The sequence below is a fragment of the Pinus tabuliformis genome, chromosome 8 (genome assembly GCF_031772625.1).
Source record: "Pinus tabuliformis cultivar Carrire ecotype Pingquan chromosome 8, CPIR1, whole genome shotgun sequence".
NCBI lineage: Eukaryota > Viridiplantae > Streptophyta > Pinopsida > Pinales > Pinaceae > Pinus > Pinus tabuliformis.
This window is the reverse complement of record NC_142294.1, coordinates 1,054,236,310-1,054,252,603: the sequence shown is the minus strand read 5'-3', so window position 1 is coordinate 1,054,252,603 and position 16,294 is coordinate 1,054,236,310. Positions and strand designations below refer to the sequence as shown.

The 16,294-nt window shown below is 39.7% G+C and overlaps 1 protein-coding gene across 3 annotated transcripts in view; it reads right to left on the bottom strand.

Moving 5' to 3' along the window:
- Positions 1–16,294, bottom strand: part of DGD2 (digalactosyl diacylglycerol deficient 2) — a 227,703-nt gene that overhangs the window by 73,005 nt on the left and 138,404 nt on the right. The gene's annotated exons all lie outside the window — the stretch shown is intronic.

The following is a 16,294-nucleotide window of genomic DNA, read 5'->3' as shown; positions in this document are numbered from 1 at the left end:
GAAGCTAACCCAGAAATTGGAAGAGTCTACCCTAAGAGGAAAATGTCAAAAGAAAGTCCCTTGGAATCAGACTCCCAGTTCATGGATAGTTTCATGACCATGAGAACCATGGTAGAGGAAATGTATAGAGAATTTAAGAAAGGTAGAGATGAAGATTCATCGAACTCCAAACAAGATAAAAGAGCAGAAGAATCTCTCCCCCATGAACATTCTAAAGGCAAAGGGAAAGAAGAAAAACTTCGCACACCTTCTAATAGCCCTGAAAATAAAAAGAAAACATCTTTGATTAAATTAGATGTTAAATTTGATTTGCTGATATATGATGGAGAGTTGAATGCAGAGAAGCTGGATAATTGGATTAGATAGATTGATGTATATTGCAGGGTGCAGAGCATTGATTCAGACAAGAGTAAGATTCAGCTGGCCAGCCTACGCCTTGGAGGCACTGCCTTGGGATGGTGGGAAGGCAAGACACACGCTGACATGAAGAAGCATGGTAAACTTCTTTCTATCTGGAGTGAATTTGTTTCTGCAATTAAAAAACAGTTCTATCCACTAGCTTATATGCAGCAAGCCATGATGAGTTGGCAAACTCTTCGACAATTAAAGGGGCAAAGTGTACAAGGCTACACCCAAGAATTTAGGAAAAGAGCTTTGATTCTAGGAATTTCTTTAGACTCACCTGAAACTCTGCTGAAGTATATAGGTGGTCTACACAGCTATTTAAAGCACACCATTCTCATGTTTAATCCCACTAGAATAGATGAGGTATCTGTTCAGGCTACACATCTAGAGGCTAGAGGCAAGAATGTGAACCCAGAAGTTGGGGGATCATCAAAATCCACTGCAAGCAGAAATGGAAAGAGAGGAAGACAAATACTGTACAAAAGACCAAATCTTCATGCACTCACTGCAAGAAGGATGGGCATGACGATGAACACTGCTGGATTCTGCATCCGGAGCTGAGGCCCAAGAAGTACGATGACAAAAAGAAGAACACTGTTGCAGCTATTCAAAAAGATTTGGGGTCAGACTCGGGGGATGTAACAACAATCATAGCCACAGGTATAAAAGGTAAAAATTCTGAAGCATCTACTAGTAATTCTGCACAATCTACTGATAACGAAGAAAATGAGAGGAAAAGACATGAGCTTTTTCATATTAGAGTTATTTCCAAGCATCAAAAGATTGATACTTTGTTTGATAGTGGCTCACAAGTAAATTTAATTTCTGAAGCAATTGTAAAAAAGTTGGGATTACTAACCACACCTCATAAGAAGCCATATCCATTAGGTTGGTTATGTGATAAAGCAAAGCTACAAGTGACTAGATAATGTAAACTTAGGTTTTCTTTTGGGTCAACATTTGTAGATGAGGTTGAGTTAGATATTGTTCCCTTCGATATATGTGGAATTGTTTTATTAAGTCCTTACTTGTATGATAAAAAAGCTATTTTCTATAGGGCAGAAAACAAGTATCAACTCGTTAAAGATGGAATTGAATATATTGTAAGAGCTCATAAACTCAAGGATAATTATACTCTCATAAACTCAAGGCAGATGAAAAGAATTGTAAATTCATGCAAACAATTTTCACTGATGGTTGTAAAGAAAAATAAACCTGATAAAACCAATGTATTTGAGAGCTGTAATGCTAAACAACACGCTGATTTAGAAAAATTTGTTTCAGAATATGATATACTATTTCAAGAACCTAAAGGTCTATCACCCAAAAAGGAAATAGTACATGATATTAATTTGCAGCAAGATGCTCCATTGCCTAATATCGGAATGTACAGGTTGTCCGCTTTAGAGAATGCAGAAATCAAGAAGCAGGTACAGGCGCTGCTCGAGAAAGGGTTCATAAGACCTAGCACATCGCCATGTGGGTCTCCAATTGTATTGGTGAGAAAGAAAGATAGCTCTTGGGGAATGTTCATTGATTACCGAGCACTGAATAAGATAACGATCAAAAATCATTATCCCCTTCCTCGCATAGATGATCTATTAGATCAATTGAAAGAAACTATTTATTTTTCCAAGTTGGACTTGCATAGTGGCTACCATCAGGTCAGAGTTGCAGAGCAAGATACATGGAAAACTGCTTTCAAAACAAAGCAGGGATTGTATGAGTGGTTGGTTATGCCTTTTGGCTTAACTAATGCTCCTGCTACTTTCATGAGAGTAATGAATGATGTACTCAGACCTTTTATTGATGATTTTGTCATTGTATATTTAGAGGACATTCTTCTATTTAGTAAAACATGGGAAGAACATTTGAAGCATGTAAAGCAAACTCTAGATGTTTTGAAAAGAGAAAATCTTTATGTTAAGCTCTCAAAATGTGAATTTGGCAAAACATCTTTGAATGATTTGGGTCATATTGTAAGGGGTGGTGAATTGAAGATAGATCCCTCTAAGGTTGCAGTCATTGAAAACTGGCCTAAACCCAAATCTGCTATTGACTTTAGAAGCTTCTTAGGAACAACACAGTATTAGAGAAAGTTTATTTCTAACTTTTCCTTGATTGCAGTTCCCTTACATGCTTTAACAGGATTGAACAAGGTGTTTTAGTGGGGAGGCAAACAGCAGAAAGCCTTCAACACCTTGAAAGAAAAGATTAGTATAGAACCAGTACTAGCACTACCCGATCTTCAAAGACCATTTGAGATTGAAACGGATGCCAGTGACTATGCCATGGGAGCAGTGTTGATGCAACATGGTAAACCCATATGTTATCATTCTGAGACATTTAATTCTGCAGTGGTTAATTATCCCACATATGATAAAGAATTGTATGCATTAGTACAAAGTGTGAAAAAGTGGAAACATTACCTAATGGGCAAAGAGACAGTTATACATATTGATCATCAAACACTTTAATATTTGCACTCACAAACTAAGCTGCAACAATCAAAACACTATAGGTGGATGGGTTTTCTACAACGGTGTCATCTTGTCATCAGATATAAAAAGGGCATACACAATAAAGTTGCAGATATGTTGTCCAGACCAATCATAAATGAATCTACTATACTTGAGCATAATTTAGTATTGCATGAAAGCTACATTGAACAATATGCTCAAGATATAGATTTTAAAGATGTATATGCAACTTTAAGCCATGGCAAACAAGTAGAAGAATTAGATTATCATGTTAAGGACCAACTCTTGTATCATTTTGGAAAGTTATGCATTCCACAAACTGAAAGAGTAAAGATAATTCGAGAAGCACACACTTCTCTAATATCAGGTCACTTTGGTGTAAGTAAAACAGTTGCACAACTGCAAAGATTTTGTTATTGGCCAAAAATGCATGAAACAGTTTCTAAATATGTAAGGGGGTGTACCATGTGTGCTAAAAGCAAGCCCAACAATAGAAAACTAGGTTTATACACCCCACTACCAGTTCCTTCTCATCTTTGGGAAAGTGTTTCCATGGACTTTGTTGGGGGACTGCCTAAATCTAGAAAAGGTCATGACTATTTATATGTTATTGTGAATAGGTTCATCAAAATGTGTATTTTGATACCCTGTAACAAACAGATTATAGCTGAACAAACTACAAAATTGTTCTTTCAGCATGTATGGGTTTATTTTGGATTACCCACTTCCATTATATCTGATCGAGACTCCTGATTTGTTGGGAAATTTTGGTCGAGTCTGTGGGAATTGATGGACACCAGACTAAAGAAGAGCACAACTTTTCATCCACAAACAGATGGCCAAACAAAAGTGGTCAACAGGACAGTGATCCAGTTGCTCAGAGGCTATTGCAACAAGCATCCCAAGCTTTGGGATGAACACCTATGTTATGTGTAGCATGCTTACAACCGAGCTAAACATTCTTCTACACAAAGATCTCCTTTTGAGACTTCTTTTGGTTTCACACCAAGGTCTCCCTTGGATTTTGTCTTTGGTAAAGACATAGCGGTTGATGGACAGAGTGATGTGGACAAGGCAGCCAAGTTCATTGAACAAATCCAAGAGATTCACTAGGCAGTACAGGAAAAGCTGGAAAAAAGCCAAGCCAAGTACAAGGCAAGGCATGATAAGCATCGGATTGAGCATAGTTTCCAAGTTGGTGATCAAGTCTGGCTATATATCAGCAAAGACAGAATGCAAGGTGAAGGTAAGAAGCTAAAGTCGATAAGGTATGGACCTTTCAAGATACTTGAGAAGATTGGCGAGAATGCTTTTCGCCTTGATTTGCCAGTTTACATGCACATCTATTCAGTTGTTAATGCAGAAAGCTTGAGACTATTTGAATTTTCATTGATTGAAGATCCCAAAGAGCAGAGTCAATTGCCTTCTATTGATGATTTGTTGCCTGAATATTTCAATGAATTGCAGGAAGTTCAGTTCTAGATAGAAAGGTGAGAACTACGCACAGAGGGGATGTTGAGTACCTCAGGATTTGGCTCAAAGGTTCAAAACCAAGCAGTGCAAGATGGATAGAAATTGGGCAAGTGAGGAATTTATACCCTCACTTGATTGATACTTAAGAACCAACTTTTGGTGGTCCAAAAGCTTTTTTTAGTGGGAAGGCCATGATCCGAATTGGATCCTAGAACACTCTCTAAGTTTTCATGAACTCTTAAAATTATGCCAAAGTTTCAAAGTCTTATAAAGATCAAGCTTATCAGAGATATCCTCGAAACAGTTGCAATTTGTGATCAGCGCGGAGCAACGAGGACCCTCGGTCAAGCGCGCAGGCCGTCGGCCCATGGTAACGCGTGCTGCCACAAATTAGCAAAACCAGAGGTCAAATTAAGAAACAGGGGTAGTTTCTGATATGCGATTAGCAACAAGTCGCTAATCGCATATCGCCGGGCAAACCCCTCAAAGAAGGAAAAGCCTCGAGCGCCCAGACACGAAAAGTTATAAAATGTAATGGATATCGCACTGATTCTGTCAAAGGTGGGGTCCCACAAAAACGGGAAAAATATTGGAAGAGCTTCGAGCGGTAAGTGGTTTCAACTGAGTCCCGCTCGATGCCACACAATGGGTGCCACGCGACCGGCAGAAGAGAGAGAAAACCGCTCACATCGGACGGATAAACGTCATGTTACTTGTCCGCCCGATATGGATGATGACCGTTGGATCTGGAGACTCCAGATCAACGACGGAGATGCGTTCCAATGGGTGACCGGATTTGATGAGGTAAACAGGCAGAGTTGTATAAGATTTGAAGTCCGAGATGGACGATGCGTTGGCAGGAAATCATGTTTCGCGAGCATTCTTGGAGTTAACGGAATCAACGGTCGTTTTGAAAACGTCCAAGAGAACTGACACTCACTTCGTTACGAAATAGGTGGCCACCTCCCTATGAGGCGTTATACAGTGATGATTACGCGAAACAGAGGGATTCAGATGGACAAAGGCAGGGAAACCGGAAAGCCGAGAAGCGGAATTGAACAGTTAGAAAGCAGATTCGCTTTAAAGCCACGAACTAATAGAAAAAGAAGCAAGTTAGACGTAGAAAGCTAAGAGCAGAGAAAAGAAGCTGAGCTAACCTGCAAAAGCAAAAACGCAGCATCGAGCCAGACAAAGCCAGAGAGTGTCAGAGAGTCTGTGCACTCCAGAGAAGGCTTGAGAGGTTCAAGCGAACTCCTCTGTATATGCCTATCATGTATGAGTCTCAGATTGGGCTCATACTACTGTGACCAATAGAGGTCGAGTTTCAGTAAGTAGAGTCTGTGTACTCCAGAGACTTGGGGGATCCAAGTACAGTCTTGCTGATTTGTATCTGCTATGTGAGATTCAAATTGAGCTCACTGTTGTAAAAACTCTGCTTTTGTAAACATAATAGAGAGGCCACCACTGAAGGCTGGACCGGGAGACGTAGCCCAGGAGTATTGGGTGAACTCCTTATTAAAATTGTTGTGTTTACATGTTTGCCTGTTATGTTTTCTCCAACTGCTTCAATGTCTGTGTATTTTGCAATCTTATCGATTCGTTGCATAAAATAACGTAGGCACATCCATGCACATGAGTCTGTAATACCTTAATTGTTTGTCTTAGATCAATATCAGATCACTATGTAAAAGTGATTTGGGAATAATCCTAACTATTTTGTTAGGTTATTTTATTACAAATTCCTTGGTCTGCTAGATTATATTTGTCGCAAAATTGGGTAGTCTGTGAGGGTCTTTTGCAAATGGGTTTTCCCCCTTGAGATGTAAAAAATGTAAAAATCATGATATAAAGTGTCTTGAGGGATGGAAAAATAATTTATCCCCTCATAGGTTAATTAGTTAAATTTTCTTGCCAAAATTAATTAAAATCCTAAGCCAGAAATTTAATTAATTCTAGGTCCTAGGTAAATTTAAATTTTCTGAAGGCAAAATTCATCGGTCCTTAAAAATTAAATTGTAAGAGGCCCATGGACTAAGGTAAATTAATTATTTTGTTAAATTTTAAGCCTTTGGTCCCTGGGGTTAAGTCAAAGTCAAAATTTTGAGGAAATTAATTCAAAAATTTAATTTTTGAATTAATTAAAATGCATTTAGTTGAAAATTTTGAATTTCCTCAAGAATTTTAAATTTCGACGGATGAGATTAAAAGAAATTTTGATCCTCATCAACGGTCGAAATTGCTTTGATGAGGATCACTCGAACTAGCTGTTCGAGGATTTATCTTTAAATATGAGGTCATTTGTCAGTCAATGGATCTGATCTCTGATCGTGTGCTAAGCGAAAAGCTCGTGTAAACTTTTTCGGACAATAAAGAAAGACTTTGGGATTAATCTTTGCTGGTGTTACTCTTCGTGGAAACACTGTGAGATGTATTGTTTTCATGCGAAATTTCTTTTTGCCATTGATAATAACTTCTGAAGAGTGATTTTCGCCGGGGTTTGAATAATAATCTAAATTCTGAACGTAATAGCAGGTATCTCTATTTCTCTGAGTTTTATTATTGTTTTCTCGCTCTATGTTGATGGCTGAATTGAGTTTTGCAAGAAAGTTAATCTTTGTTGGTGTTACTCTTCGTGGAAACACTGTAAGATGTATTGTTTTCATGCGAAATTTCTTTTTGCCATTGATAATAACTTCTGAAGAGTGATTTTCGCCAGGGTTTGAATAATAATCTAAATTCTGAACGTAATAGCAGGTATCTCTATTTGTCTGAGTTTTATTATTGTTTTCTCGCTCTATGTTGATGGCTGAATTGAGTTTTGCAAGAAAGTTAATCTTTGCTGGTGTTACTCTTCGTGGAAACACTGTAAGATGTATTGTTTTCATGCGAAATTTCTTTTTGCCATTGATAATAACTTCTGAAGAGTGATTTTCGCCGGGGTTTGAATAATAATCTAAATTCTGAACGTAATAGCAGGTATCTCTATTTCTCTGAGTTTTATTATTGTTTTCTCGCTCTATGTTGATGGTTGAATTGAGTTTTGCAGGAAAGTCTTGATTTTTTTAGATCATCGGGCGTTCGGGGAAGTTTTCAGTTGGACCAGCGAGCTCTCGATCCGTGTTTTCTGAAAAGCCTAGCTTAAATTGATCCCGGATTGATCATAACATATTTTTTATGGGTGATGCATGAAGGGTTTTGAGCTCAGCACCTCCTTTAAAATTCAAAAAAAATAACTTTTTCTCTGTGCTAAATCAATAGATCTGGTTGTTGAGAGCCTCAGATTATCATATCTGGGAGCGGAGTTGGATTCACACTCCTTAAATCTGATAAATCTTCCATTCATGTACATAGATCTGTAATTATTTTTGGTTTTCTGACTTGGGTTTTTCTGGGTTTTGTATATATCTTCTGGGTGTTTTATTGTTGTCTTGCAGCTACAGATCTAAAGGAGAAATCTATTAGAGTCCAGATCTAGGCCCTGGAGGGTAAGATGTAGATTTCTCGGGTTCATCAATACCATTTTGCAGGAATATTATTCAGCCTTTTGCAGTCGAGGGCTTTAAGTTTAAAATTTGTTAATCTGGAAAAATTTATAAGGTTTCCAAAAAATTTTAGATCTACGAATTTTCATGAGGGTTCCAGGGCTACCATTTTTTTGATTGATTTGCTAGGTGGGTTTTTGTTTTGCTGTGCAATTTCGAGTTTTTTTAGGCTCACAGCCTTTTGCTGCTGTCGGGGTTTTTAATTTTCATTGCTTTTAAAGCCTATTATCACCTCATCCCTGCGATTTCTCACCCTCTAGCATCAAATTCGCTAGTGCCATTCTCCCTGCTCTCATATTTCCGCAACATTCCTCATCTCCATCCATTGCTTAGATCCTAGCCTGCAATCCTCAAATGCAATCTCGTTTTACCGTCGAATCTACTACCACAGCTCCATAATCCGCTCATTTTTGTTCCCTGTAGCATCACTTTGTCGTCTTTCCCTTCCTCCTCAATGCTACAAACAACTCCAAGTTCTTCCTATTTGCAGCTCTCACCTTTCTTCCAGCCTGCAGCCTCCTCCCTTCTCGCTTTTCCTCACTGCCTGCCTCGAACCCTCTTCCAAACCTGCGTTCTCCTCACTCTTTACTGCTCCGTCAAGGTTCCAAACGCTGCTGCCCATTGTCATCTCTAACCCTGCAACAGACCAGTAAACAAGCAGCATACGCTGCCCATCATCCGTCGGATTGCAGCTTCCTCTCCACATCCTGCCTCCATCGTTGCTGTCGACCAGCCTCCTCACGCGTCCATTTCTCTGCTCTGTCCAGCCTACAAGCCCGGGCATCCTCGAATCCTTATCCGTTGCTTGCGTCCAAACCCTCGAGTTCTCCTCCACCGCGAGACCTGCAGCTGCAAAACAACAGTACATTCGATTTCCCTTTTGTTTATACCAGTGTTTTTAAAACCGGAACCGGTGACCGAACCGGTCCACCTAGCTAACCGGTTTACCGACCGGAACCGGTCTAACCGGGACTGGTTTGGTCTAAACGAACCGGTTTTTAAAAAATACATTAAATATTAATTTTTAATGAAACAAAACTATTTTTAAGATGTAAAACCATGATTCCAAGCCAATAGAGACAAAATATGCAAAGTTTGCTCATTTATATACCATGCAAAGGTGAATATATCAAAATGGCACCGAGTGCAATACATATCATCGACAAAATAGCAAAATACATAAGAAATGAGGCTCTAAATGGCCTATTAAGTCCAAAAACAATGCTGCAAGCTATGAGGCCATTGGCCTACTACAAGTCTACAGTGTACACATGATCAATCATCAAGTCCATCACCGCTACTAGACACAGGATCATCATCAGGAGCTACATAGACATCATCTGGTTCAGAGTCTGAGGATGCCTCTGCCTCATCTGCAACATCAGTATCAATGCCACCAATGACAATAGAAGTGGACCTAGTGGAAGCACGAGTTTGTCGACCTGCACGACTAGTGCCTTCCATTGGTTCCTTGCCTTTCCTTGATGCCGCTACTGATCCTGGTTCTGATGCCGCCACATAATCTGCCTCATCCTCCGCTAAAGCCATGTCAATATCAAAATCAGCCTCAAACACAGGATCTTCAGTCTCCTCCACCCATTCTGATGTTGGATCAATATCGTCCAACACAATGGGATCTAGATCAGGTGATTTGCTCATCATTTGGTTCCTCCTCAGTCGAAGGTTGTATTGCACAAAAACAAGATCATTTAACCGTTTTTGTTCCAAACGGTTTCTCTTCTTCGTGTGTATGCGCTCAAAAACAGACCAATTGCGCTCACAACCTGAAGCACTGCAAGTTTGACTGAGGACTCTAATTGCAAACCTTTGCAATTGAGGACACTGGCCACCAAATGACTCCCACCAATGTGCTGCAAAGAAAAAGACAATAATTAGTAACTTAGTTTATAATTTGAATTGTAAAGAACGTAAACAATTTTAACTTGAAATGAAAAACAAAATGGAAATTGGAATTGCTTACCTGGTTGGTCCACATCTCTTGCCATCTTTGCCAAGTTTTTGCCAAAAGTACCACTTGCTTGATTGAAAATAGTAAGCTGTCTATGTATATCCAACTGGTCTACATGGTTAGGGACCATGCGCTCTAAGCAATCAATCAATCCAGCTCTGACCTCCCCATCATGCTGATCTCCTAGCCGATTTTTATAGTGATACCTTGGGTTCAAAAAATACCCTGCTGCATGTATAGGACGATGGAGTTGATTGTTCCATCTGTTATCAATGATCTCCCATATACGGCCATATTTAGCTAACCTGTCATTGTAAGCTGCCCGTATCTGCTCCTTTGCCTGATCCATAGCTTCATAAATGTAGCCCATGGCCAATCTTTCCCCATCCACCAACCTTAGCACCTTAACAAGGGGCTCGGTAATTTTCACAAGCTCTACAGACCTTTTCCAAAAATAAGTGTCTAACACTTTCCTTTTGGTGTCTTTTCCATCTGGTCTACGAGCCCACCGAGATTCAGACCATTCATCAGAGGAAAACATTTTCTGCAAGTTTCTATGTTGACCATTGAGACATTGCAACGTGAGGAAGTGAGTTGCAAATCTCGTAATTGCAGGCCTAACAAGCTCTTTGCCTCCAGTGTGTTTCCTCATTAGGCTCAATACCCATGAGTGGTTGTAAATGTATTTTGTAATGCACTTGGCATGCTCTACAGTGTTTTTTACCCACTCCACCTTGCCTATATCCTCAAGCATGAGGTCTATGCAATGTGCAGCACATGGAGTCCAAAATATGGTGTTATATTTGGCCTCAAGCATCTTTCCAGCAAGAACATAGTTTGAGGCATTATCAGTGATGACCTGCACAACATGCTGCTCCCCAACTTCCTGAATAATGTTATCCAAAAGCTCAAATAGAAGGCTTGCATCCTTTACCCTATCAGATGCATCAACTGATTTCAAAAACATGGTTCCTTGAGGGCAAGAAACAAGGAAATTAATGATAGTGCGGTTCTTTCCATCGGTCCATCCATCTGACATAATGGAACAACCTGTTTTGACCCATGACTCTCTAAACTCAGTCAAATACTCATCAATGGAAGATATCTCTTTTTGCAAAAGAGCTCCCCTCAAGTCATGCATACTAGGGCCTTTGAAGCCCTTTCCTGCAGCTATAACAGAGTCCCACATAGCTTGGTAATAAGGTGAGCGAGCAGCATTAAATGGGATATCTGAATCATACCACCATCTAGCAATGTATTGGTGAGAAGTTTCTTTGCATTGTTTTTTCCAATGCTGATCCAAAGTGGGTTGAGAACTTGGCTGGGAGGAAGTGGGATTAGATTTAGAAGAAGCAATGGTGGCAGAAGATGAGAAATAACTTTGGATGTTTGGTCTCTTTGGTCCTCTTGATGGTTGGCCAACTCCAACAGAAGGATGAACATAGTGAAAGGGGTCATTGGTGGAAGGGATAGAAGTGGAGTCTTGAATCTCATAATCATCATACCCACTCTCTTTCATGGCTTCTAATAATTCCCTCTTCCTTGCAATTTCATCTTGGATGGCCTTCTCCCTAGCCTTATCCTCATAAAATTTTTCAAGCTTGGCAATGTATTCTGCCCTAATAGGACCTAACAGTGCATTTGGTGCATCACATGGCTTTACTTGGCCTCTTACCCCAGCCAAGTGTTGTTTCAACCTAAGAATACCCCCACCTCCAATAGATTTATGGCATAATTTGCATATCATTTTTCCCTCAACTACATCACAATGAGCCCATGCACTGTCCTTTCCTTTTGGAGCCATGTTTGCTTGAAATAATAACAATTTGCAAATAAATCTGCCATTTAAAAAAAAAATTGCAGCTAAGGAACATGGAAAACCAATGATAAATGTAGGAAAAAAAATGCACATGCAAGCTACAAAATTTGATAGCATAGAGCTAGAGAGTTCATAGGCTTAGCATAGATGATAGATCATTGAAGTGAGAAGTTTATAGCACAAAAAAAATAATTCATGGACAGCAGACCCAAATGAGGAATTATCAAGTGCAAATCCTTACCTGGAAATGCAAAGTAGCTCCCTTAGCCTCCTCTTGATGATGGCAACTCCACTGACAGCTACACACTATCTCCAAAATAGCTCCAACTCCAACTCCAAGATGACTACTTCAGCAAAAACTCCACACTCTCCAAGCTCACAAACAAACTCACAAACACTCACAAACACTCCAAATCAGTTGTGTGAGACAAATGAGAGTGAGAGGGGTGTCTTATAGCAAGTGTGAGGGTGTTTTTGGAGGGAAAATCCCTTTCCCTCACCCCCAAAACCCCTAAACCGCCCTCACTTCCCAAAAAACCGTGAACTTTTAGCATTACCGGCGGCCTGTCCATAAACCGGCCGGTTCCGGCCTAAACCGGCCGGTTTTTACCAGTTAGGTCACTTTTTCGGGCAAATGAGGTTTGTAACCGGGTTTTTTCACCGGTTCTGACCGGTGAGCCTCCCAACCGGCTGGTTAGGCCGGTAACCGGTCCGACCGGAACGGTTTTTAAAACTATGGTTTATACACATGCGTTAATTTACTTTAGTTCTGTTTTATATATGTTAGGTTGGATTAAATTTTGTTGTTTATTTAGGTTAATTTCATTTGTATATTCATTTAGGGTTTGGTTTTAGTTACCTTTCTTTTTATTTTCAATTTCATGAAAACAAAAACTTTAGTTAGATTCATCAAAATTTAAAAAGAAAATTCAAGGAGTTTTGATTTTGATTTCTTTTAATTTTTGTTTTGATTTTGATTTTTCTTTTTTTGGTTTTGATTTTATTATGATTTTCATTTAAAAAATATTAAAAATCCTAAAAATCTAAAAAGATTAAAAGATTAAAAAATCTAAAACTCCTAAAAAAGTTAAAAAAAAAATCATAAAAATTAAAAATCTAAAAAACATTAAAAAAATTTAAAATCTAAAAAAAACCATTAAAAAAATATAAGAATTTTAAAGGAATTACTAAGGAATTAAATTAAAGGGATTCGCGCATTCACATTAAGAAAATTTTAATGTGCCCTATGGCCCATTAAGATTTTTATTTTATTAATCCTTTTGATTTATTTTACTTCTTCAATTCATGTAAGGAATAATTAAACTGTTTATCTAAAGCTCCTTGGTTTCTTTTCATGGTAAGTATTCCTTGGTTTATTTTCACGGTAAGTAATTTTTCTATGGTCAAGTGCAATAAACGTTTTAAATCATATTAATTGTTGGAGAAAGTTAACTGAATCTAGATCTGAGCAGTTAATGAAAATCATTTTAAATCTGGAATCTCTTGCATGTTAAAGTTTTGGGCATTTACATTAATTGTTCATGATTTTTGCTTTGCCACATCTATAGGTTTTCTCTGGATGACTTGTTATTACTTAGTCTATGGTTAATTCAATATAAAAGGCTTTGGTCTGTAGTCATTTATATCTTGTAATTGTGTCTTATCTTAATCCATCTATTGTAATTGACCGAGACTTGCTTTAAATTCATCAAGTTGTTCATCATTAAAATCTCTTAGAGCCCGTGTTCCACGGGATTTCTCATCCATTTACTTTAGGGACTACCCCCCTTGACTTGCCTAGGAGAGTCTAAACGGAGTAAGGATCAAGAGTGACAACCCTTACTCTGAGCGTTGTCACGGTGCCTAGACACTTTGTGAGACAATAGAAGGTTTCTAAGTCGAGTTCTTCAAGCATGGCATTCACTCTCTCATTCCCATATTGTTGATTTATTTAATCATGCTTCTTTTGGGTTCCCTTAAGTCTTTGTCCTGCCAAGTCATTCATCCAGTTTTCAAATTAGGAGCTAGCTCAGGTTTGAACAATTATAGGACCAAGCTTTATGTTTGTAATGTTCTTAATGGAATTATGCAGTGGCTAAATGAAGCATGAACTAGAAAAAGACCAAAAATTTTAACACACAAGGCACCCAAATACCCAATACAAATTTTAGCACAACAACTAAACCATTTTATTAAAAATATGGAATAAATGGGAGTACAATAACAAGAAGCAAGTGCACTTGGGCTTGCATAAGCAAGTTGAAGAAAACCCAAGGTGAGAAAGATGCCCCAATGAGTAGAAACTTCGACCCCCAAACCGCCCCTGCGTTGCCCATAAATTGTGCCACTGCTGCTATTTGAGAATGGTTTGAATCCCTTGTTGGAATGCCCGGTTTGGCCTGAAATTGCTATTGTAGCTTCCTCTTAATTTCTCCCACAGGACCTAGAAAGGAATTGGTCCCAATCCTTCACACTAAAAACCCACAAAATGGAGCAAATTATCGACAATTGCTAATTGAAAAGAGATACCTGTTTGAGCGCACCAGAGTGCTCAAAAAATTCAACCAAATTAATCTTGGCCTCTCTTCAATAAACCTAGAAAAATCTAAAAAGGGTTGGGCCTAGTTACAACCTTCTGAAATTGACCCTAAATAATGTAGCTCCTCCTCTAGTTGGGTTTCGCACCACCTATATCCCGCGCCAAAATGAGCTCCCCAAAAGCTGAGAATTATCCCCTAAATTCTCACATATACCTCCAGGAAAATCTCAACCCAAACCATCGAATAACCCACCAACAACTGAGTGGCTCCCCAAGGAACTGCGCAGGCCCAGTAAGACTACCTCTGCGTGTGCACTACAGAAAGATTTTCAACCTGATGACTAGCCACTGCTTCAACCCGGTAAACACAACCAAAGGGGTTGCAAAAATCCAAGGTAATTATGTCCCCAAAAACCCGGAACCAATTCTGCTCTGAAGCTCCCTCCCCCGGGAAGTGCGTATTTCCTTTCTGCGCTCAGTCTACCCCCAAAATAGTTCGATTTCACCTGTATAATACTCCCAGACCAACTCACAAGTGTGGAAATATCTCCCCTAGGGTGGCACTCGAAGTCCACCGAAGTAAGAGTTGATATTTCCCCTCGGAAATCTCGTGTGTTGAACAACAATGTTAACCTAGCTAAACAGCTTGAGCAAATAATGGTTCAAATGTCAAATTAGCAAAAGATGCCAATTGCTACCCTCAACCTTCTATTTATAATTGTTGCCTTCCCTTTCCTTGTGGGTCCCTCCTCCAAATATTTCGACCTCCCTTCACAAATTCGATTTTTCCTCCAAGGGGTGCATATTCCTTGAGGGGTGGCCCCCACATTCCACCAACTCCATAATTTTTCCCTTTTTTCTAAAGTGGGGCCTTCTTTTTACCCAAAAATCAAATCTTCCTTTGATTTCTCCATCCTCCTAAGTTGTGGGCCAAAATATTTCCCCAATTGCCAAAATTACAAAAACGGAAATTCTTCTTAACAAAATCAATTAATTTGGGGACATTACAGTCCTCCCCACCAAAAATTGCTTGTCCTCAAGCAATGCCTGAAACAAGCACCCTCTCGATCAGCTAACCCAAATAATCAATGCACCCAATACCGGGGTCCCAACTGTACCACCCATTCATCCCTGATCTCTGCCCTGTCCTGCCAGGATCCCAAGCCATCCTGATCAGCATGAGGCATCCCTTGCTCCATTCATTGTCTAGCTCATCATAGGCACCAGACGCCCTTTGCATACCGTCACTAAGTAGAGCATCATGGTAGTATAAGATCCTGATGATCCCCTCATGAAGTTGCACTATCGTATAGTCCCTCTCGTGCACTTTAGGAGTCCACAGGAGTGGACTCCTGAAGATGCAATCCAATCCTGGTGGGATTGAACCCTCATCTACCCAAGCTTCCCCTAATCTCCTCCTGCTGATCACACTAGATGAATCACTAAAATCCAATGGAAGATCTAGATGACCTTCCCTTGTAGAAACCAGCTCAGCTCTACGGGTAGCTGAACTGCTAAGCCCTGTTATGCCAGAATCCCCTTCCCATCATAGAAGGAACCTATCCTGCTAACATCGTGACAACTCCATCATGCTCGACTACTGAACAGGCTCGTACCAAACCCTCCTCTCTAGTAACTCTCGGTGACTATATCTATCACAATCAGCCCTATGACCAAACTGCCAGGGCAACTCTACAATGCTCGAGTCCACCACTCCATGACAAGCCTCGATCCTGAGCAACAACCTGCCTCTCCATATGATGAAGCTCTCAATGATCCCCCATGTGTCAGCCTGGGAAAGAATTGGATCACTCTCCATCATAACCCTACCCATCAAGAAGTGGAGTGATCTACTCAACACTCGGATCTCTAGAGCCCCCAACCATACTGAGATCTCACAACTCCCACACCTCATGGGTTGCTGTTGTGTAGCACTGCTACCTACTAGATCCCATCTGACCGTCACCTCTAATCCTTGTATGTATCCCATAGGTGGTCCCCAAGTATAAAGAATCCGTCCCAAGCATGCCAATCTGCCTTTTTCCTGCCAAACCACATAGTGATATT